Consider the following 25,028-nt stretch of genomic DNA (forward strand, 5'->3'; position numbering starts at 1 on the left):
TTTAAAACTCTTGGGTGCAAGTTATTTGGGCCTTCTGGTTTAAAAATGTCTAACTTAAGTAGCTTCTGTTTACCATCATCCAGAGATACTAGTGGAATGGAATGAGTGTTTTAATCACCATATCATTTGTTTTTTCCTCAGTACAGAACAAACATTTATTGAAGAGTTCTGCCTTTTCTGCATTATTGCTGATAATATTACCCTTTCCATCTAGTAATCAACCAACACCATTGTCAGGATTCTTTTTATTCCTAATTTATTGGGGGGAAAAAATCCTTTTTATTGTCCTTAACTCTGCTAGCTGTAGATTTCTCCTTGTGTCCCTTGGCTTCCCTTATCAATTTTCTACAATTCCCAACTTCTGCTTTATATTCAGTACCACCTTCTTCCCCTTTCTTGAATTTGTCATACTTTTATTATGTTATTAATTATTATTACTATAGCTGCCTTCACTTCCCCATTAACCAGGTCAGTTTTTTAACCAGTGCAACCTTCTGTCTCGATTGTGACTTTTAAGGGCATCTAATAAGATGTCCTTAAATGATTCCCAATAATCATTCACATTTTCTGATTACATTTGTGTCTGTGTGTGTTCTGTCAATGCAGTCATTGGAATGTAGGCTTCATTCAGGAAACCACTACCAGATGAGAAACAAGCCCCTTGATTTGCAAGGAGAGTTTTGGCATCAGGACTTGTTGGCCTTCTGAGTGGTAAATCTCCTCCTCTAATGTAAAAAAACCTGTCAGGAAATCTCAGCTACAAAGCTTTGATTGAGAAATGATTATTTTTAAAACCCCTGGACTGAGCCTAAGCCGTCAATTGCTTTATAAAGTCAAGGCAAGGTTACAAATCATGAAACCTATTACTCTAATCCTAAAATAAATTTACAAATTCTAAAATGGATTTACAGAGCTGAATAGGGGGAGAGAACACATGGATTCTGCAAATTCTGACAATTATTCCTTTGTTAAAGAGCTTTTTGCTTTCCAAGGCCTGAGAGGGGCTATTGTGTTTGGGACACTTAGCGAGCGCAATTGTTCCATTACGATGTCTGTGGCATCTCATTATTATTGGGATCGCAAAAGCTAATTTTCACATTTCAATTCTACGCTCAGACTTCCTAGAGGATTCTTTCCACTTAAACATAACCACTGCTCTACTTTCCAAGTACGTCCAGTGAGAAGGTAGGTATTGCTACAAATGATTTCTATAACGGTAGTACCTAGGGGCTCCAGACTGAGAGGAGGCACAAGGCACTGGGCAACAGAGTAGGAGATTGCAATCTAAACAGACAAAGAAAACGGAGACTGACACCAGTGGCTAAATGTTTAAGCGGAAAGACATTTTCTCGGAAGTCTGAGTGTAGAGCAAAGTGCCCTGTTTTTTTTCCACCCACGTGCGGCATAAATTTTGTCATGTGCACCAAGGTAATGTTTGGATGTGTGCCACCAGGAGAAACAAAAACCCTAGATATAATATGTATTTTTAAAATGTTTCCATTGGGATAATTACTCCAGCCAGGACAGGTTAGGCATTTTAGAACTCACTGCTCAAAGAATTAAATGTCAGTGTCAAAGAGAAATACAAATTATGAAATGCACTGACCAGTAAAAAATAACACACTTTGAAAGAATAAAATGACAGACAATATATGTGCATTGCAGGAAGTACCAACAACAACAGTGTTGGGAGGTGTGTGACACAGACAGAGTGTGTGTGTGATGACTCTGTGTGTGTGTGTGTGTGAAACACAAAGAGACTGTTTATGAGAGACACACAGAGACAGTGTGTGTGACACAGAGACAGTGTGTGTGTGTGAGACACACCATGTGTGTGACACACAGAGAGTCTCTGTGTGTATGTGTGACACAAAGACAGTGTGCGTGCCGCTGCTGGGGAAGTTTCTGAGAGACTCCCGTCCGCTGTCTATTTAAGACACTCACTGAAAGCTCTCCTCCTCCTGAACCACGTCCCCCATCCCTCGTTCTGTGGAGATGGGGTACATGGGCAGGGGTGAGGGGAAGAGACGGATTATTAACAGGGGCTAAATTTGTGACCTTCTGCACCAGAAACCCTGGCCTCCACCGCTGGAGCTCAAGAAGTACACCTGCCAGTAAGTAGCAGTAGTAGGCTGTTATCCTGTATGTTGATTGGCAACAGCATTGTAGACATTTGTCCTGTTGTGGCCAGAGTGGAGCTTGGTGACGTGATGTAGATGAAACACAAGGAAGAGGTTATTCTGACCCTTTTAGAAGGGGAAGAAAGGGGTGAGAGCCTACAGAGGCAAAGGACGCCATGCTGAGATGGTCGTTGTGCTGTTACAAGTGATGTTGGGTCTGGCACAGTGGTTTCAGTCCAGCCCAAGTCAATAGTGACTGAAAGATGTTACCACATGATGGATGTGCAGGGGCCTCTTGGTAAAGGAACTAGGTGAGTCTTAGTGGGCACAGGTCCACTTCAAAGAAATGCCACTGGGTGGCACTTTTCACAGATCGAATGGGGGTGGAAAATGGGCTACCCACTCAGTCAACAGTTGGGTCCCACCCATCAGCTTTGTTGGGGCATGTTGGCAGGGCAGATTGTGCTGCTGCATCCCACGCTGTTTGCTCTCTGAATGATATGATATTATGATAGCAGCTAAAAGACTTAAATGAATGTGTGTCTGCTTTGTGCCTATACCGAACGAGAGAGAGTCCCTGTCCCACTGAGCTTACGATCAACCAGACCAGACAGGCAGAGTGGAAGAAAGGGGGAATCATTAGCCCCATTTTACAGAAGAGGATCACTGAGGACTCTTTGTGACCGAGCTGGGAATTGGATCCAGATCTCCTGAAACCAGAGCCTGGAGCACAAGCCCTTCCTACCACACCCAAATAGATCATTTCATTGCCAGCCTCAAGGTTGGCCAGCTCTTGGGTTACCAGCCTAAGGAGAGGTACCTGGTATGTCCGGAAGACCTTCTTCCCCACCCATGTCACCTGCACACCCATCCGCCCCCATTAGCATGTCTTGCCCCAGATGTGACACCAACAGGCCCGTGACTCAGGGATGCCACCCCACAGCCCTTCATGAAGGTCAGACAAGGAAGCCAAGGACTAATTTCCTCCTCATTGGCCACCCGCTTCCCATACCACAGGCTCTCTTACTGTGTTATCTGCTTTTCACTCACAGTCTGGTTCATCTCTGAAGCAGCTGAGCTGATATGAAGGGGTTGGGATGCTGGCCTGTACGGACCCTCAGTCATGCTACAAAACATTCTCTGGTTGTTGCTTTGTTCCTTGCTTTTAATGCTTAGTCAGAGAGAAAGAAAGCCTCGGTGATGGGCTGAGAAACATGCTGTGTCTCTTTCCCCTGCTCCCTACCCCCCTCCAAGACAAAGGCAACCGAAATCCAAGGCCCTTAATGCAGAGGAAAGCTAGTTAGTAGCAGCCATGCTATGGAGTCTAAGCAAGAAAAGGAGCAAAGCTGGGAGAGAGAGAGAAAGCCAGAGGCGCAGGCAATTATTAATGATCTAGGTTGGGATGCCCCAAACCAACTGGGGCATTTGGAAACTCGGTTCCCATTCAAATGAACAGGCGCTCGGCGTTTAAATCCTTTAGGCAGTCGGTGTTTTAGGGCCAGCCTGAGCCACCCTGGCTTTTGTTGAGCAGTCCCCTTTGCCGCGAGCAGTCTGAGGTGTGATGTCACGCAAGCAGTGATGATGTCACACAAGCAATGATGACACCTCATGCTTTTGGGGTCACGAGGAGGAGCAACCCCTGGTGGGCCACTGTGTTTAGATCCTGCTAGGTTAGTGAAACTCCACAAGTGGAGCAGGCCACTGTGGCCGTGGGGCAAGGGAAGGAGGAGGAGGGACAGAGGAAACCGACACTCTGTTTTGTCTGATTGAGTAGAAATTGATATGCTCTTTCTGCTCATATTCATTATAACAGAGTTGAGGCAGGGAGGGGGCTGGTTTGTTTCCTGATCTAGGGGGCTCACGTGTGCATGTGGATGTGCACATGTGGGCAGGCATGGGTGTGCACCTGTGAGTGTGTGGGTGTTTGCGAGCACACGAGGCTCATTCTGATAGAGAAATTAGCAACGGAAATTATGCATTAAGTCATCTGGTCCAATCTTTACCCACTTCTGGCCACTTCAGCTGTAGATCCCATAGTCAAAGCCCCACGGGTCATGAGACAAGGCTCCAGGGTTTGCATGGTAAAGCAACGTAACGTGGACCAGGTGACAGGTGCTCTGGGATTCAGGACACCTGGATTCTCTTTCCAGGTGTGCCACAGACCGGCTGTGTGACAAGCCACTGCCCCTTGTCTGTTTAGATTATAAACTCTCTGGGGTAGGGTAGCGACTGCCTCTTCCTGTGTGCCTAGCAGATTGGAGGTGAGGCCTCAATTTGTGACTGGAATAGAAAGAAACAAAAATGATTAGCCTCTGCTTTGATGGGGTGTAGATGCTTTCCCTAGCTGACCTGAACTTGTCTGCAAGGGGGCGTGATTCCAGAGTAAGTTAAGGTGTGCCTTTAAAGCACAATAACTGCTGGGAATAAGGGTGTCCACCAGAAGATCCAAGACTTCTCTCCTGTGCACCATTTGTGATCTGCAGGAGACTGTGCCTGGCTGAGGACATCTTGGGAGCAACCGAGGGGATTTAAAAAACACAACACAGAATTTTTCTGATGAGTTCAGGGATTTTAGTGGCACAAAAGAGGCTTCAGGGAGAAATGATACAGCCTTCTGGCCAGCTGTAAAACCACATTGTACATGGACCTTCCCCTAATGTCTCATTGCCATGCCAGGTTTGAATGACTCAGGCTATGGAGATGCCACCACTCTGCTATGGAGTCGATCCCCAGAACACCCGGCCAGTGTTTCTCTGTATCCTATATGTGGGGACTTGGGAGTGTTTAGCTCTGCTTTCCAGGCCAGAGAAAGAGCTTGGGAGCCTTCACTCGGCAGAATTCAGAAGGCCACTGGGTGTCACTAGCAACCTACATCCAAGCCGCCTACTTTATGCCTGTGGAAGTGAACATGCTTAGCTAGACCCGAGAATCAGGAAGAGCAGTGATCTCAGAAACACCTGCTCCACTGCAGCACAGTTCCCTTCACCAGGGCACACCAGAGAAGCGGCTCTACTGGTCATGCATGCTCGCTGTAGCACAGGGGAGTTTAGTATCTATCCACAGCCACTTTCACAGGTAGTACATGAAGCACAGGGTTTTCCCAAGAGATGCAGAAGTAACGAGGGGTGATACAGCTCTGGGATCTGCAGCAATGATCCTTTTATCATACATAGTGGTCCAGCCAGGACTCCTAGGTGTCTGCCTGCCATAGCTGCTACCTGTATCCACATAAAGCCCAACCTCATCTTCCCTGTCCCTTGGGCTGCCTGTATTAACAAGGAGTCCCTGGTAGCCCAGAGTCCTGGAATCCATGCCCAGCTGTTTCCTGGATCCACACGGAGCTCAGGGCACAGTCTGGAGTCAGAATCCTATGTGTACGACCTCCCTGTATCCAAGCAGAGTCTGTCTCATAGTCACTCCTCTTACATGCTAGCCTCCTCAAATTCCTCTTTTCACAAATGCCTGTACCCATAGGGATTTCTGACGTGGGTACAGGCATTGGGACCAGGCAGTCCTGGTAGGTGTCATGCCTGACCAACCTGATTGCCTTCTGTGATGAGATAACGGGTTTTGTGAATATGGGGAAAGCAAAGGATGTGATATACCTTGACTTTAGCAGAGCTTTTGATATGATCTCACACAGTATTTTTGCCAGGAGGTTAATGAAGAGCCGGTTTTGTTCAACATCGTCATTAAAGATCTGGGTGATGGAATGATTTCCACCCTCAGCTAGTTTGCAGATGACACTAAGCTGAATGGAGAGGTAAATACATTGGAGGGTAGGGATAGGGTCCAGAGTGACCTAGACAAATTAGAGGACTGAGCCAAAAGAAATCTGATGAGGTTCAACAAGGACAAGTGCAGAGTCCTGCACATAGAACAGAAGAATCCCATGCACTGCTATAGGCTGGGGACTGACTGGCTAAGCAGCAGTTCTGCAGAAAAGGACCTGGAGATTACAGTGGATGAGAAGCTGGATGTGAGTCAACAGTGTGTCCTTGTCGCCAAGAAGGCTAATGGCATATTGGGCTGCATTAGTAGGAGCATTGCCAGAGGATTCAGGGAAGTGATTATTCTCCTCCATTCGGCACTGGTGAGGCCACACCTGGAGTATTGTGTCCAGTTTTGGTCCCCACACTAGAGAAGGGATGTGAACAAACTGTAGAGTGTCCAGCGGAGGGCAACAAAAATTATTAGGGGGCTGGGGCACATGATTTATGAGGAGAGGCTGAGGGAACTGGGCTTATTTAGTCTGGAGAAGAGAAGAGTGAGGGGGATTTGATAGCAGCCTTCAACTACCTGAAGGGGGGTTCTGAAGAGGATGGATTTAGGCTATTCTCAGTGGTGGTAGATGACAGAACAAGGAGCAATGGTCTCAAGTTGCAGTGGGGGAAGTCTAGATTGGATATTAGGAAAAACTTTCTCACTAGGAGGGTGGTGAAGCACTGGAATGGGTTACCTAGGGAGGTGGTGGAATCTCCTTCCTTAGAAGATTTTAAGGCCCAGCTTGACAAAGCCCTGGCTGGGATGATTTAGTTGGGGTTGGTCCTGCTTTGCGCCGGGGGTTGGACTAGATACCTCCTTAGGTCCCTTCCAACCCTGATATTCTATGATTCTATGAAGTCCCTCCTGCAACCTCTATCTCTCAATGTGCCTTACAGAACTCTTCTCTTGACTGTCGCCTGTAAACCACGTGGGACCAGATTGGCACAAGAGCTCAGCTACCATGTGGCAATTTACAGATGGGGAAACCAAGGCACCAAGAGACTCAGTGACACATCCAAAGACACACAGGAAGTTGATGATGGAACAGGAACTCGAAATCTGGTCTCCCAAGTCCCAGGCTAGAGATCCCTGCCAGGAGGCCGCCCTTCCTCACAGCCGATCAGCTCTTGCATCAGACAATTCCTAAGCTTCTCTCCGGTGGCCGAGTCCCATGAGCTCCTGTAAAACAGAAGAGCGTGTCAGCCCCACCCATGTGGTTACTCAGGGCCGCTAGCGGGAGAGGGGATGCGGAATGCTGTGGGTGGCTACTGCTGAGCAATACATTTGAAACATTTGTTCGATGGCCATTATTCCTCGGCTACAGATATCAGCCCCTTGCCCACAGCTCGGGGAGTTAATGGTGGAATCAGGGTGACGGCATGAGGCCAGGTGGGAGACAAGCTCCATCAATCCTTTTGCCATGTACACGAGCCTTTGATTAAAGGTCGCGGGGTTAACTCGTTCTTGTTCACCGTTCCAAGTCGCCGGGGGGAGTGGGGGGGAAGGAGAGATAAATAAAAGTCCTGTTATTACAGAAAGCCCAGGCTAGGTCACCTTACGCAGCACAAGCTGCTACTATCAGGAACCTGCCCCTTCACCCCCACGAGCTAAGAGCCTGGGAGTAAATGAGTTTTGAAAGGGGAAGTCATGCAGGTTAATGACAGAGCGGGAGGAGAGAGCGGAAAATTTCAGAGGCTGAATTACCTCCCCTTTGCTCTCCTTGGGTCCCGTTCGGCTGCTCAGCTAACCTGCTCCTCGCCGCTCCCCATTATGAGACCTGATTGCCCCTGGATGCCGTAACCCCGGTATGGGAGCCAAGTGTCCCTGTGGGGCAGAAAGGGGGAGTCATGTAGAGACAGGCCTTTGCCAGCCAGGTGCACCTGATGGTAAAAGGCTCTGGATCCGATTTGCATTTATGCAAAGGTCCCGGGACAGTGCTCGGACACCACACCCCCACGTAACAGGGCTCCTGTATAAGGCTACTGAAGCAGCTCTAAGCCAGCCCCACTGCCAGCCCCCCATGTTGGGAATATGCATGGGAACATGGGGGCAGAGAGGACAGGGGGCAAGGGATGGGCCAGGGGACATGGGCAGGGATTTCAAGGGCCGTCTGGGGGCAGAGAGTGGGAGGGATGGGGTGAATCAGGGGTGTGGAAGGGACTGGGAAGCAGGTAGGCTTGAAAAGATTTGATTTTTATAGGTAAATGGCAATCAACGTCAATTTCACCGAACACATGGAAACCGATGGGAAAATATTTCCATCAATAACAATCAAAATGTACAGAGAAGCAAAGTAAGAGAGAACATATGTTGAGTTTGATTGAAGGCTCTTTACTCTGTATAGTCTGACGTGATGTTGGCCATTTGTGTTTTAATAGAATCAAAGCTTGAATTTTTTGGACTCTCTAAATCTGCAGGCCTTAAATAAGTAAACATGAGGACACGGGTGATCCAGTAGTTATAGTGGACTTGGACTTTCAGAGAGCATTTGACAAGGTCCCTCACCAAGGGCTCTTAAGCAAACTCTGTAGTCATGGGATAAGAGGGAAGGTCCTCTCATGGATCTGTAACTGGTTAAAAGGCAGGAAACAAAAGGAAGGAATAAAAGGTCAGTTTTCACAAAGGAGATAGATAAATAGCAGTACTGGGACCAGTGACGATCAACATATTCCCAAACGATCTGGAAAATAGGAGAAACAGTGAGGTGGCAAACTCTTCAGATGATATAAAATGACTGAAGAGTTAAGTCCAAAGCAGACTGCAAAGAGTTATAAAGTATCAGAGGGGATCTGTAAAAGCAGCAAAGAGTCCTGTGGCACCTTATAGACTAACAGACTGTGACGAACTAGGAATGTTCTTAATGTTTTCTCTGAATACTGTATTGGTGCCTCAGTGTCCCCATGGCAGTTCTTAAGTATCTGGCAGAGCAAAGGGCCAGTGCACCTAAATGCCGGACACTCTGTCTCCTAGCAACTGATGGCCTGGGCCCCTCCTCTGCAAAGGTGCCAGCTGAAGGTGTTGGAGACAAAGGGATCAGGTGACCTCCTGGCCCGGGAAAGGGGCTGAGGAGAGAGGAGGGGCTGGGAGGGGTTGTGAGTCTGGAGCTGGCTGGGGTCAAGGGTGGAGGGCAGACCTGGGGGTCTGGCTCACTGCCCCCCAGAATGGACCCCGCCGAGGGGTCCGGTTCGCTGTACCTACAAGCTCTGTTTTAGACCCTGTTCCTGTCATTGAATAAACCTCTGTGTTACTGGCTGGCTAAGAGTCACGTCTGACTGCAAAGTGGGGGTGCAGGACCCGGTGGCTTCCCCAGGACCCCGCTGGGGTGGACTCGCTGTGGGAAGCGCACGGAGGGGCAGAGGATGCTGAATGCTCCAAGGAGAGACCCAGGATGTGAAGACGTGTGAGCTTCTTGCCCTGAACAAGTCTGCTCCAAGGGAGAGGAGGCTCCCCAAAGTCCTGCCTGGCTTGGTGGGGAGCAGTTCCAGACCATCGCCCGGTGACTCCGTGACACAGACGTATTGGAGCATGAGCTTTCGTGGGTGAATACCCACTTCGTCGGATGTTACAAAGGGACCTCACCCTCAGACTGGGTGACTGAGCAACAAAATGGCAGATAAAATTCAGTGTTGATAAATGCAAAGTGATGCACGTTGGAAAACAGAATCCCAACTATACATACTAATGATGCAGCCTAAATTAGCTGTTACCGCTCAAGAGAGAGATCTTGGAGCCATAGTGGATAGTTCTCTGGAAACATCCGCACAATGAGAAGCGGCAGTCAAAAAAGCAAACAGACTGTTAAGATCTATTAGGAAAGGGATAGATAGTAAGACAGACAATATCACAGTGCCATTATTTAAAGCTATGATCCGCCCACACCTTCAATACTGCATGCAATTCTGGTAAAAAAAAAAAGGTATATTAGAAATGGAAAAGGTACAGAAAAGGGCAACAGAAATGTTTAAGGGTCTAGAACAACTTGTGTAGGAGGAGAGATTAAAAATACTGGGATAACTCAGCTTGGAAAAGAGACAACTAAGGGGAGATATGATAGCGGTCTATAAAATGTTGACTGGCGTGGAGAAAGTGAAAAGGGAAGTGTTATTTGCCCCTTCCCATAACACAAGGACCAGGGCTCACCTAAATAAAATGAATAGGCAGCAGGTTTAAAACAAACACAAGGAAGTATTTCTTCACACAGTGCGCAGCCAACCAGTGGAACTCACTGCCAGGGGATGCTGTGAAGGACAGGATTAAAAAAAGAATTAGATAAATTCATGGAAGATAGGTCCATCAATGGCTGTTATCCAAGATAGGCAGGGACACAACCCTATGCTCTGGTTGTCCCTAAGCCTCTGACTTCCAGAAGCTGGGACTAGATGACAGGGGATGGATCACTCAATAATTGCCTTGTTCTGTTCATTCCCGTTGAAGCACCTGGCATTGGCCACTGTCAGAGCACAGGATACTGGGCTAGATGGACCATTGGTCTGACCCAGTATAGCTGCTCTTATGTTCTTACTGCCTGACACCTGTATGTTCTTGAAACTGTGAAAATGTAAAATAGATTTAAAAATGTTTTAAACCCACAATTTTACACAATTGTGGACATTTAAATTGATAAAAAATAAGTAACTAAAAAGGCTTAAAATAACCATCGCTTGTTTTCATTGCAATGCTAAAAACATAAAAATTGAATTCTGCCAAGCGTAGATATAGAAGATTTGTGGGAGGTTTAGACAGGGCTGGGAACAGGGTATGGGAGGGAAGGGGGCAGGTCAGGGGTTGTGGCTAGGGTAGGAAAAAGGAGGAAGACCAGGACATGTCAGCAGTAGAAAGGCACATTGTAGTCCAGTTACTCTCTGCTTCCCAGGGTCCTTAGGGTAGAATGGGAAGAGAGTGTAATTTAAAGCAGCTCTGAGGCTGCTCTAGGTGATGCTAGGATCCATGCAGGCCCCAAAGGGTCCCAGAATACAGGGACCATAAAAGTAGCTTGAAGTCACCTGACCACCCTTGGGTCAGACTTGGAGCATAGGTCATCAGCACTGGGTCACCGTCCAAACCATACCGAGCCAAGGTGGGTTTGAATCCAGATACCACCAGGACATGGACACCTGCTAGGAGAACATCCTTGCTGAGGGACACATGCTGCTGCCTGGCTAAACAAACGAGGTTTGCACTGCTCGGCTCAAGGAACGATCACCTCCATTTGACCATGATTTGTAATTGATTCCTGCATTTCTCTGTGACGAGGCCTGTCACTCCCTGCCCGACGGGTGGGGCTTTTATAGCCGGCAGGGCTATTCATGGCTGGAGGGTCTGGCTTATGATTAATGTGCTCAGCCACAGCCTGCTGATCAAGGACTAACCAGTGTGTTGCTTGACGACCACAGCTGGGCTCCATGCTCTGCCGCACTCCCTCCCCAGCTCTTTGTCCTTGCTCAGGGCGAGCAGGGGCTGCATTCCCCCACCACGCTGGCTCAAAACTCAAGAGCTGGGAAATTTTTTGGACTGTACTTTCAATGTTTCACAGTCTTGTACACTCCATGTAAAGAACAGTACCTGTGAGCCCCCCATCCATCTGATTATTCCCTCCCTGTAGACCCCAGCCGTCCATCTGTCTGTCCATCTATCCAGTTATTTGTCTGTCCTCTCCCCCTACACACCTCCCTCCCTCCAGTCTACCTGTGCGTTGCTTTTGTGCCCCTCACCGTAACAAGCTACTCAACGCAAAGGTTTGTAGGCCAAAGATGAGCTCAGAGGCAGCGCGCTCCGTGACACCACCCTGCCTCAGTTTCCCTTCTCATCCTTCATCTGTCTTGTCGTTTTCAGCTGTGAGCTCTTCGGGACAGGGACTGGGTGTCGCTGTGCGTACATGCCATGCCTGGCGTTATGAAGGCCTCTAGATACTGCTGCCGTATCAGTGACAGACAGAGAGGATCGGGAATCCAGATTCCAAGCACCATGAGGGTGTATGTGTTATCTAGGCTGGGTGCAGCTGAATGTCCCAGGCCCAGCTCAACTGGAGCTGTGCACATGTATCCAAGGGGAGAATCTGGCCCCTTAATATTTGAGATCTGTAGCGTTTATGAGGCTTCGGTTATCTTTTCTGCCAGCCACTGCAGGTCTCCTTCTGAGGTTAATTAGTTGATCTTCCTTTTTCTCTTCTGCTGGCACCCCGGGCCTGCCCTCCACTCTCCCCGCAGCCATCAGATACTCCCTGAGTTACCAGCTCATGCAGAGCATGCCACAGCTTCCACACTTCATGAGCAGTGGGCCAGGAAGCTCCTGGCCACCCGGGAGCACTCCAGGGGACAGGCAGAAAAGCTGGTGGCACAAACCGACTAACGGGTCAGACGCCAAGCCCAGCAAACCAGCCGGTCCATGTGCGGGATCAGCAGAAAATGCTGCTGCGTCGTCAGATGGCGTTTAGCATCTCCCACTCGCCCTCACCCATCACCTTCCTCATCCTCTCAGCCTCCCCTCCTCTGCCCCCTTTCCTCTAGCTAACTGATCCTCTCGTTACCTCCTCCCCTGCTGCTCCTGTTGATGCTGAGCAGGGTTCCTTCCTGACCCCCCAGTCTCATGTCCATCTCCATGGCTGGACTAAGACAATTTGGAGCCCAGGGACCGCATGACCTGCTGCCCCTGGGGCTCTGCCCCCCTCTTGGACTGGCATTTACAAAGCATCCCCAGGAGTGGAAACAGAGGTCCCCTCTCCCCACATACACAGTCCTCTCCTGGGGAGGAGCCCCCAGCCCAGAGGGTCTTGGAGTTAACACCCTGTTGTGACGCATGTTGAGTTCCACCCCCCACCACCATCAGAACAACTGGCTCAGGCTCTCTGCAGACTCTGGCAGATGTTGCTGTCTATCTACTTGAGTTGGGAAACACGTTCCCCGCTGCAGTGTAGACATACCCTGAGGTAAGAACTTAGGAGTATGTCTACCATATGGGGCCTATACCAGCATGGCTCTGTCACTGTAGCTATGCCAGCAGGCCTGCCCGGTGCACACACAGCCTATACCAATGGAAGAGGTTTTCTGTCACTGTAGAAAGACCACTTCCCTGAGTGACAGAAGCTACGTGGATGGAAGCATTCATTCACAGAACTCACTGCAACGACACGGGGTAGGTCAGCATAGCTCCGCCACTCAGGGGTGTGAATGTCGGGGTGTGTGTGTGTGTGTGTGTGTGTTATGCAATGTGTGTGTGTTGTGTTTGTGTGCCGTGAGTGAAGCGGTGTGAATGTGTCAGGGGTGTGTGTTGTGCAGTGTGTGTTGAATATGTGTGCAGTGTGTGTGGTTTGTGTGCTGTGAGCAGAGCGGTGTGACTGTGTCGGGGTGTGTGTGTGTTGCAGTGTGTGTGGTTTGTGTGCTGTGAGCAGAGCGGTGTGACTGTCGGGGTGTGTGTGTGGTGCAGTGTGTGTGGTTTGTGTGCTGTGAGTGGAGTGGTGTAAGTGCATCGGGGTGTGTGTGCTATGCAGTGTGTGGGGCTTGTGTGCTGTGAGCAGAGCGGTGTGACTGTCGGGGTGTGTGTGTGGTGCAGTGTGTGTGGTTTGTGTGCTGTGAGCAGAGCGGTGTGACTGTGTCGGGGTGTGTGTGGTGCAGTGTGTGTGGTTTGTGTGCTGTGAGCAGAGCGGTGTGACTGTCGGGGTGTGTGTGTGGTGCAGTGTGTGTGGTTTGTGTGCTGTGAGTGGAGTGGTGTAAGTGCATCGGGGTGTGTGTGCTATGCAGTGTGTGTGGCTTGTGTGCTGTGAATGGAACAGTGTGAATGTATGTGTGTGTAGGAGTCACTTATCTCAGAGCCCTGTCAGGCTAACCTCAGTGCACAGCAGAATATCAGATTCATCCCATTTTCTCCTGAGACGGCAACTGCCATGTAGACAGGCTCTGGAGGTGCTCCCTGGGCCACCGACAGGTCAGTGCCTCTTTCCCTTCTGCATGGCCCCTCCCCAGCCTGGACTGATCAGCAGTGAACCAGGTCCAGAGCAGATGCCCTGGACCCTCACTAAGACCCCCCTGCACACCCCATTAGCCCTGCTGTCATCCCCAGGATGCCTGGTACCTGAGAAAGTGGAAAGAGGGATGAGATACAGGAGTGTGGGGCTTCCTGCATCCCAAATATCCTAGTGGTGTGATGAATGCTGCACTCACCTCCTGAACAGGGATTCTTTGGGGGGCGATGGGGGTGTCTTTTATTTTTTATTAATTCCTCTTAAGTGTTTTCTTTTTTTCCCTTCGCTTTTATGTGGCCCACCTCCTTTCAGCGATTAACCCCAGGGCCATCGCATCTCTTAAGAAAGATGCTCCAACTTCATTAAGAGTTAATGGAAGCTGTCGGAGGTTTGAAGGATTGCTCTGGGGATGGCACGGGGGGGGGCAGGGCGCAAGGGATGGAGAAGAAGAAATATATTCTCAGCAAAGTTACATTTTCATGTAAATTGTTGAAAGATTTAAATGGTTTCTATTAGGAAGGGTCACTGGGGCTGTTCGCAGGGCTAAATTAGTCCTTTTGCAGAGAAGCATAATATTATCAGTAAAGGAACAGGTATAAAGTGGGTTGTTAATTCCTTTTTCTCTTTTTTACTTCATCTCAACTTGCCTCTGTTCCTCTCTGCCCCCTTGTTCCCTCCTGTCTTCAGTCCTCTGGGATCTCCCTTTCTTTCTGTCTTCTTTCGCCTCCCTTTATGGGATTGATCTCTTTCTCTCTGCCTGCCTATCTATCTTCTTTCCTCATCCTCCTTTCTTCCTGGAATTGATCAATCCATCGATCTAGCTATTGAATACCCTCAGATAGGTCTACATGGATAGTTACTCATTCTTTCTTTCTTTCTTTCTTCTCGTGGGACCCAGTTTTGGATCTAATCCCACCTAATCCTGACCTGGGCCCAACCAACCTCAGACCACAGCCTTGAGTTTGAAGTTCTCAGACCAGATAGGATCCTGCTGCTCCCAGGTTGTTTTGATCGAAAAGCCCCTGGGGTATAAATAAATACAGAGGCTGCAAGCCCCGTTAATTGGTTAATGAACAGCAGGTGAGGATGTGCAGCCTTTCAGTTGCATTTAAAGCAGCAGAAGTGAGGTGAAGAGGTTGCTCCTTTCCTCTGCTGGGTGCAGGGTAGGAGCCAGCCAGCACTAGCAGCATGGGGGTCAGGGTGCATGTGGATTGGGGAAAGGTATCAGGGTACCTCACAGCATGGGCACCCTTCGCAGAGGCTTCCTCATCTGTGTGCCTGGCCTGGGGTGGGAAATGAGGTTTTCCCTCTGTAGCCCGTTCAAACCATCTTCACTTTGCCACTCACTGTCTGTGTTTGTGCTGCTCTTCGAGTTTTGTTTGCATTGCAAATACCACTTCTCACAGACATCCACAGTTCATTTCCGAATGAGTATTTGCATGCAAATGTATAAATGTGTACAGGAGCTCTTGGCCCCAGTTCTTACTGAAGCAGAAGGTTGGGCTATGCTGCGACAAACCATCCCAGGCTGGCCCATGTCTGCTGACTCAGGATTGTGGGGTTTGGGCTATGGGCAGGGACATCAAAACAAGGGGCTCCACTTTTTACCAGCTGTAGTGGTGAGCAATGTGTGGAGGGGATAGGGTGACCAGAAGTCCTGACTTTATAGGGACAGTCCTGATTTTGGGGTCTTTTTCTTGCATAGGCTCCTGTTATCCCCACCCCAGGCCCAATTTTTCACACTTGCTGTCTGGTCACCCTAGGAGGGGGTGGAGAGGAGCAAGCAGGGCGGGGTCTTGGGTGGGAGGACGCTGCACGGGAGTGGGGCCTCAAGGAGAAGGGGCAGCGTGAGGCGACGGGGCCACGCTTCAGATGCCAGTGGCTCCCCCACTTTTAGGGACCTTCTGGTGCTCCTGAGTACAGGGCTGTTTAATTGCAGTGTAGTTTTTTGGGCTAAAGCTGTGTGTATGTAGAAACATGCTTATGCAAATGGATATATACAGAGGCATTCGCAACCAAATATATATTTGCCTTACTGGGCACATGCAAATGTCTGTTTGCATGAGTGTTCCCAGGTAAGTGTATGTTGGCCACGAATGGCTTCGGTGTGTTTTGCTTTCTGCCAGGGTCTCTGTGCAAAAAAAAAAGCACTCTCATTGGATGGCTGGCGAGTGCGCACAAGAGGTACTCAGTTCCACGAATCAGAGGATTTGCCAGGCTCTGGTCATGAATCATTTGGCAGAGACATCCCAGAGGTCAAACACTCAAACTGCATTGCAGGAAACAAGTGGGACAAATTGCAGAAGTCTTCTCACCTCACAGAGCCCAGATGGCAACAATTCACTGACGGGGGGCAGGGGAGGGAAGGAGAGAGGGGACGCATTTATTTCAAGTGGAAAAGATCGCACAAATACAAGCATTTCATATAATGAGCCTTGGTACATAGCACTTTTCATAGACAAAGAGCTAGATAAACATTGCTACTCAGGCTTCCTATCTGCCCAGTGGTACGGAAGCATTATATCCATTGTATAGATGGGGAAACTGAGGCACAAAGGTGTTGGTTAGTCTGGGATGGGTTTCTCTCTGGTTTTGACCATAAATTCCATCCTGGACCTGAGGAAGTGTTGTCAAAACTGATCCATTTCTGCTGTTCTAACAGGCAGCACAGGCCGGGTAAACCCACTGGGTGAAGGTACTTGATATTAGTGGACAAAACCCAACCAATAGCCCACAGCTTGATTCAGAGCAGGGGCTTGACCCTGGGGCGCACACATCCTGACTGCACTAACCACAATGCTAATGGCTATTCCACATTCACCATTCTCTCGTTTTTGCAGGAAAATGTTGAAAGTTTGCATCAATTTTGTCCCATTTTTGAAATCTCCGAAATTTTCCTGGGACTGGAAAACCTCTTCTGGCCCAGCTCTAGCGACCGCATTTTGCCGTGATGTTTGTGAAATGCATGGACGTTCTCGGGTGGAAGGGGCTACAGAAGTGCAAAGCTGATGCTGACGGGTTTTCATTCGGATGGGGTGCGACGGGAGAGCAAAGGAGAAAGGGAAGGGAGAAATAAAGACGTGACGGAATAAAGCAAGGGAAGGGTGAATGGGCTGACGAAAGCGACAGCTCTGGAGTGCGGTTCCATAGGGGGAAAAGGGGTGTCCAGCTGCCAAATTATCACAAGAGGCCTGGGGCTTGAGAGGGAAAGGTCGGGAGCTGCATTAGAGGAGGATAAAATGCTGAACGTTGAGCAAGAGAGGGCTGGGGTGCAGGTGAGCCGAGATACCCGCATGCTCCGGTCTGGTTCTGCCCAGCGGAGAACAGAGGTGCAACCACATGCACATGCATTGCTGCCGGATTGGATTCCCTTCTAGTAAGTACAGAGGGCAGTGATGTCCTAACACATGCACAGACAGGTTAAATTCCATCTAACTGAGGGCAGAGGCAAATCCATTCCTGCAAACACCGGACATGAAGGTCATCTGCTGAACTGCACCCCCCAGCCATGTCTCTCTCTCTCTCACACACACACACACACACGCACACACGTAGGCTTGATTCCATTCAGCAACATACTTCCCAACCGTCCCGGGTTCTGTGGCTCTGTCCCACTTTGACCAGCAAAGCCCCCTCTCCCTGTTTCCCGCAGTGCCATGGGCAGAGCGAGGGAAGGCAGCAACGGCTGCAGGGCTGGGGAATGACAGAAGGCCGGGGAGGAGAGTGGAGTGGACTTGGCTGGTGAGAGGCTGGGGCCAGCGCCTGCAGCAAGGATGGCTCCACCGGGATTGGCAGTGACCAATTGTGACCTGCTTTAGAAACGCAAGGAAATGCTGTCCTCTCCCCCACACAGATAGGTTTGGTGCCGTGCAAAGGTGGGTGCATGGGTGCCAGCTAAACTTCCTGCCCGTAGAAATGTGGCACGTGCCCAATGGGACCTTCCTGCTTTTACCACTTGAGCTAATGGAGGCTCTCTGCAAACTCTAACAGTTCTGAGGCCTGTGCCCTAGCTAGGAATCAGCCAGGCAGGCGCTTGGGCCAGCTCGACAATCCATCCAGAGGAGCAGTGGCTCACACACGTGCGCTGCCACTCACAAGGCCCTCACCGGTTCAGATCTCAGGTATTGGAGAGGCCACCTCATTGCTCAGGTGGTAACGCAGCCAAGGAGGTGACCGCAGGCCCGGAAGCTAACGCAGAGTATAAAAGGGGGTCTCTGGTGGCGGGAAGTTTGCAATAAATTGCCCTGCAACAGTCCGGGTTCGATCTCCTTTGGGATGCGGTTTTCTCAGGCTTTCCCGGGGAAGGGATGGCCTGAGGGGCTGCCCTGCAGGCTGGGGTATGTTGGGATGGGAGCCAGGATGTCTCTATCTATGATACACTGTAGGGTTTGGCTGGCTCGGTTTGGATGCACGTCCCTGCCCTGTCTTTAGTTCTGCATGCTGTACAATTTGAAACAGGGCCTAGAGCTCTCGGTACGGACCAACCAGCTGGTATGTTAGACCCCACACCCCACTTACGCAAAGCCACCCCTCAGCTTTCACTAAGTCCACAAGTAACAACTGGGCCCCAGGCAGCTATGCGGGCTTATGTGTCCACTGACAACCTTCCCAGATACCAGGGGGATGCTGGCGACATCACGGATTCCACTGTTTATTCTAAAGCTTCTCCCGGCTCAGATTATACCTCAGTGGGAGGGTGCTGCCCCGCTGCCATCCTCATCTCCCCACCTTCCATCTCCCATCCCCGGTGCCTCTGGGCCAGATGGTTTACTGGGCTCCCCATCTGCGTCTGTGAGACATCCATCTCTCTCCTTGCCATTGGCCGTGGCCTGCACCACTTCCCCGCACAGCTGCCGGAAAACAGGTAGTCTTTCCCGAGATAAGAGTGGTCCCCCGCAGGTGGTGGCTTGTTTCTCTTGATCCTTGGAGAGAGTGACAAAGATGGGGAGACGCTGGAGGTGAGGGGGCCAGTAGGCGGTGGCCATGCCCCAATCCAGGAGAGCAGCAGACTGGTAGGAGATGTTATCTAAGTCCTGATAAGGAGCGTGGGTCTCAAAGCCAGACGGAGCAGGAGCAGGGACAATATTCTGGCTGCCGTCCAGGAAGATGTACCTGATGACCCTGGACGTGTGAAACAGGGCATGCTCAGGCAAGGGGGAGAGGTAGCCAGGTGGACAGTAACAGAGATCCTGCCTCACCCTCTGAAGAGCTGGCGTGGCCATCACTGCGGTCCTCACCTGTGAAGAGACCAGATGACCTAGTGAGATGAGGACAGTGGAGGAGACGCATCTACAATCCCAGCCCTGCCTTTTGCTAATGGAGCTGCAACAGTGGGACTCGATCGTCCCCATAGTGGCCGGGCCACACGGAGGTTGACTAGTCTGCTATAGCGACTGTCTCTGAGCTAACAGAGCTAGCTGTTTTAGTGCAGGGAGTTATCTGTGACCGGCCATGGTTTCCCATTAAAACTGGGGTTTATAGTGGCCATTGACAGTCTAGACTGAGATTTCCAAACCTGCACCGGGGATGCAGCGATGCACAATCCCTCTTAAATCAATGGGAGCTGTGCACCCAAAGCTCGTAGGTAGCTGTGAGAATCTCATCCATCATGTTGAAATGCAGGGGGTTGGACTGAGTTGGGAAAGGGGACACTGACTGGATTATTGGCATCCTTGGGAATGTAGCTCTTTTTTCCGTTTCGCAGAGTGCTCACAAGGAGATCCCAGCTTCTATAAATATTTTTGATATTCAGAATAGCAGCACCCGCTGGAGAAGCGTGGCTGGTCAGTTTTCACCATGTGGGTTGTGGGCAAACTGTTCACCCTGCCCTTGATGCAAAGCAAACTGAAGACAATGGGAAAAATCTCAATAACTTCAGTAGGGTTTGGATTAGGTCCCAAGGCCCTTTTGCTGTACGTTATTTGTGGTGTGTGATTGGTTGCCTAAGTCACGTGATATTGTTTCTGCTGTTTGTCGCCATCTTAATATGCATAGCTATCCATGGAATATACCCTAGCAAACACCCGGAGAGTCATATAAGCAATAGTTCAGGTTACGGGTTATTGTTGGAGCTGATCTGGAATTTTTTGGTGAAATGGTGTTTCACCAGAGAAAACCAATTCATTGAAACCAATCTTTCTGTGGGAAAAGGTCAGTTTTGATGAAAATTTCCTCAAATCCTGGATGGAATTTCTAGTCACACATGGAGCTACACACACACACACAGCTCAATGGTTAGGACACTCATGAGGTCCCTAGTCTGAATCAGGCAAAGCTGGGACTTGAACTGGGGATGTAGGCACCTACTTGATGTGGAACGGAAAAAAAAAAGAAACTCGTAAATTTTCCGGAGACGGGAAAGACATTTTCCACCCGACTTTTGCGATGATCTGAATAGATCTTTTGGTGGTGTCACCCTTTAGTAAACACTTCTATCGACATGGGAACAGATCCTCTACTGGCATAAACCACATCGCTCTAAGAAAAGTATAGCTGGAAATGTTTTGACCAGCTGTAGTTCTAATTCTAGAGTTAAAGTGGGCATGAATGAGACATAATGGCCTACAGGTCTTTTGCAGGAGGGACTGAAATTCTCCCTTTGAGCAGTGGGTTTTGTCTGTTACAGCTGTCCCCCTGCTGCGTTCCTTTTTCACCTCTCCTTTCTGTTTGTCCTGTGTGGCCGTCCCTCCTGGCCATTGTGCTAACTAAAGTCACAGCCCTACTCATAGGAATGGCTTGTACAGACTAACTGGAGCCATTGCTCTGCCTAGGGAGGGGGCTTCTTGCTTCATTGTTTGGCTCCTTTGTTCAGACCTGGGCTCGGTGTGGGGGGCGCTGCCCAGAAATGCAAGACCTGAAGTGGCCAACTAATTAAGCATATAAGTCATACCTGTGGCTCAGAACATGCCCAGGGATGCCTATGCTTACCTGCAGCCTTTCCCTGCCTTCTCTCCTCCCCTGTATCAAGAGGAGCCAATCAAAAGTACTGGTGGGAAACTGCCTGAGTTTGCCTTTAAAGCCAGACATTTTCTGATCAGACCTCGGAGAAGGTCCTTGCTTTGCCACCTGCTCTGATCAGCTAGGAGTCTTCGGGGGGCCCTCTCCCTGCTCTCGTTTGTTTTTGAGCATACCCCCATTTTTAAACTCCCCTCCCACAAACAACGAATTTGTGCCTGGAGATCTCCTGATTATTGTAAGCGAATCGAGTCCTCTCTCTATCCTCCTATGCTACTGCTTTTCCTGCCTCTGTGGTTGCTGCTGTCCTGGGGATTGGTAAGAACTCCCTCTTGCAGACTCCCCCTTCCCAGCTGCTGGCCTTGTTTCCCCAGCAGACAGACCCAAGCTTACTCCTTGGTCTGTATCTGTAATCTGTTTCTTGCTCTGCAGCGCCTTTGCTGCTAAAAATAAGCCTGTGCCGCTGCTAAGCTGTGCCTTCCTGGACTGTATCCTGGGCCGCAGGCTTGCAGTCGCCCTTCTGCTGCAGCCACCACCTCCCCCTCCCGACCAAAGAATCGGCATAGTGTAAGGTGCACCTATTAGAATCAGGTTCTTAGTCTAGATAAGTTGTAATTTCATTTTGCATAGCTGTGGTTAAGTTAGGTTTAAAGAATTGTTTGTATTGTGCTCTGTAAGTTAGGTTTAAAAAAGAATTGTTGCATTGTGTTCTGTTACTTGCTAATTTGTGTAGTCTTGGTTAAGTTAGATCATAAATAAGATTTTGCTGTGTTCTGTATAATTGTGGTTAAGTTTGTCTTCCCACTGCCCTAACCCCCCCCCAAGCTTGCCCGTGTCTCCCCCTGAGCTCCCCAGTCGCTCGTTGCAGTCTCTCTGCTGTTTAAACTTGCAGCCTGTCTGCTCTCTGTGTCTCCCTGAGTTTAAATCTCCCTCCGCAGTGCCTCTGCCTTTGGTCTCTGCTCCACCACGTGCTCCTCTTCCCCCATCCCCCAACCTCATTCCTCCACCACTGCCTTTCTCTCTCTCTCTCTCTCTTTTAATCCCTTCCCCCACGTGTTCACCCGGCTCCTACTGCTGCCAAACCTCAATTGTATTACTGAAGTCTAGCATCAAACCCCATTGGTTACCCTTTTTCTCTCTGACACACCTCACATTTTACATTTACACCACTGTGACACATTTTTACCTAGAGTTGTTGGTTATTTAACACATTTTACCCATAACTGTTAGTTGGTTATATGCTGCTGAGACACACCCTTTACATAGAAATTGTTAGCTACCTTACATTTATACTTCACGGTCAATTGGTTACCAACTGTATTGTACCCCACTATATTGTACCCCACTATTGAAACCACCTATACTACTTACTAAAAGAAACCCCTCCTCAATTGTCTACTTTAACAAACCCCATACCCCTCACTATTGAATTTTCCCTGTTTTTGCATTTTCTTAATGAAGTTTATTTTGCACCCCACCAGTGCAGTAGTTGTCCCCCAAGATCCCCTACCTGCTGGCAGGGTCAGGTTTCAACCTTTTTTCATTTGAAGACCCCTAAAAAATTTCAAATGGGGGTGCAGACACTTTTGGAAATCTTAGACATAGTCTGTGGACCCCTAGGGGTCGGTGGACCACAGGCTGAAAACCACTGCTTTAGAACATTGCTCCATTGACTCAATACTCAGTTCTCTCCATGGGATTTCTACAGATTCACTCAGCTCTGGTGTTGGGATTTCAGAATGCAGCTCCCTGGCTGGGTCCCTCCATTCCCCAGGAGGCCTGTGTATTCAATGGTTCTGGACATTCTGTCCCCGTAATTGGAGCTGGACCACGCTTAGCAACGTGTTTAAATCATTGACATAGATCACAGATGGCATCTAATCAGAGCACAGGTCCTGGGGTCTGCGGGCTGCCCTGATCCTAAAGAGAAGCTCACAGACATCAAACATTTAAACAACCCAGACGGAGGCTAAATTATTAAAATCCCACTACGTGAACAGTTTCTCTGCGAGGAGATGAGCTTGCTGCTTCCCTGGCTCATTGTGTCTCCACAGGGTTCCAGAAACACTAAGACTCACTCCGCCTCTCCCAACCCCCATGAGATGCTCAGAACGATTGACGAGCCTCCCCACTGCTAAGGAATATTTATGGCCTCTCTCGATCAGAGATACAGAGACCATTGAACCAGCCTTTGCTGGCATCTTTCACTGCTTCCTTTTAAAAAGTGCTAGAACTTGCTTACAGAAGATTGCCATCCTGGAGCAGATCAATGGTCCATCAAGTCTGGCCTGCTGCTTCCAGCAGTGGCTAAAGCTAAGTGCTTCAGAGAAAGGCATGCCGTTAACTTAACTAATGCCCCTAATTATGTAATAAACCCACCCAAACTTCATTTAGAGACAGTTACATTTGCACACCTCACTAGCGCCAAACCTCAGAAACCGGGAAATAACAAGTGAAGAGAAAAGTCTTCTCCATTTCTTGCCTCTTTCTCATGGCCTACCACACTGTTAACACTGCTAATGCCACACTCTGAGGCTGCATAAGGCTTTCACTTCCACCTCCAATAGATGAGGGAAAACAACACATGCAGCTGAGGTAAACAGCTGAAAGTGACTTTTTCCTCTCATTTTCTTTCTCTTTTGACCCCTTTTTTCCAGCTTCTCCCAGTCAGAAAAGGGGGAAAGAGAATTTAATATTGAGAAAATGGGATGGGGGCGGGTCCCCACCAAAATGAAATCAAATTGGAGCTAGAAGATTTTTCTACACACAAAATTTCAAAATGATTTCTTCAGTAAGGTCTCGCATGATATCCTTATCGATAAACTAGGCAAATACAATTTAGATCGGGCTACTATAAGGTGAGTGCATAACTGGCTGGATAACCGTACTCAGAGAGTAGTTATGAATGGCTCCCAATCCTGCTGGAAAGGTATAACAAGTGGGGTTCAGCAGAGGTCTGTTTTGGGACCGGCTCTGTTCAATATCTTCATCAATGACTTAGATGTTGGCATAGAAAGTACGCTTATTAAGTTTGCAGACGATACCAAACTGGGAGGGATTGCAACTGCTTTGGAGGACAGGGTCAAAATTCAAAATGATCTGGACAAATTGGAGAAATGGTCTGAGGTAAACCGGATGAAGTTCAATAAAGACAAATGCAAAGTACTCCACTTAGGAAGGAACAATCAGTTTCACACATACAGAATGGGAAGAGACTGTCTAGGAAGGAGTATGGCAGAAAGGGATCTAGGGGTTATAGTAGACCACAAGTTAAATATGAATCAATAGTGTGATATTGTTGCAAAAAAAGCAAACGTGATTCTGGGATGCATTAACAGGTGTGTTGTAAACAAGACACGAGAAGTCATTCTTCCGCTCTACTCTGCGCTGGTTAGGCCTCAACTGGAGTATTGTGTCCAGTTCTGAACACTGCATTTCAAGAAAGATGTGGAGAAATTGGAGAGGGTCCAGAGAAGAGCAACAAGAATGATTAAAGGTCTTGAGAACATGACCTATGAAGGAAGGCTAAAAGAACTGGGTTTATTTAGTTTGGAAAAGAGAAGACTGAGAGGGGATGTGATAGCAGTTTTCAGGTATCTAAAAGGGTGTCATCAGGAGGAGGGAGAAAACTTGTTCACCTTAGCCTCTAAGGATAGAACAAGAAGCAATGGGCTTAAACTGCAGCAAGGGAGATTTAAATTGGACATTAGGAAAACATTCCTAACTGTCAGGGTATTTAAACACTGGAATAAATTGCCTAGGGAGGTTGTGAAATCTCCATCTCTGGAGATATTTAAGAGTAGGTTAGAGAAATGTCTATCAGGGATGGTCTAGACAGTATTTGGTCCTGCCATGAGGCAGGGGACTGGACTCGATGACCTCTCAAGGTCCCTTCCAGTCCTAGAGTCTATGAATCTATGAACAAATGTAGTAAAAGATCTGAAATGAAATGAAAAATCTTTGGTTTTATTTTAAATGTTTCTGTGAAACATGGCTACCTTTTTACAACTCTCACATTGTCCATTGATGTCTTTGAGTCATGCCAACTCATTTTAGGCCAGGTCTACACTACACTACTTAACAAGGTCATAGTGCTGATGGGTTCGGTCACAGAGATCCCCTTGGGACTGTCACCTGATGTGCTGAAATTCCTCTGAGCCTGTTTTCCCTGCCAGCCTGGGACTCCAGAACCCTGCCTTGCTGAGCCAGACGTGCTAGCCTGTTGCAACACA

The sequence above is a fragment of the Gopherus evgoodei genome, chromosome 17 (genome assembly GCF_007399415.2).
Source record: "Gopherus evgoodei ecotype Sinaloan lineage chromosome 17, rGopEvg1_v1.p, whole genome shotgun sequence".
Lineage (NCBI taxonomy): Eukaryota > Metazoa > Chordata > Testudines > Testudinidae > Gopherus > Gopherus evgoodei.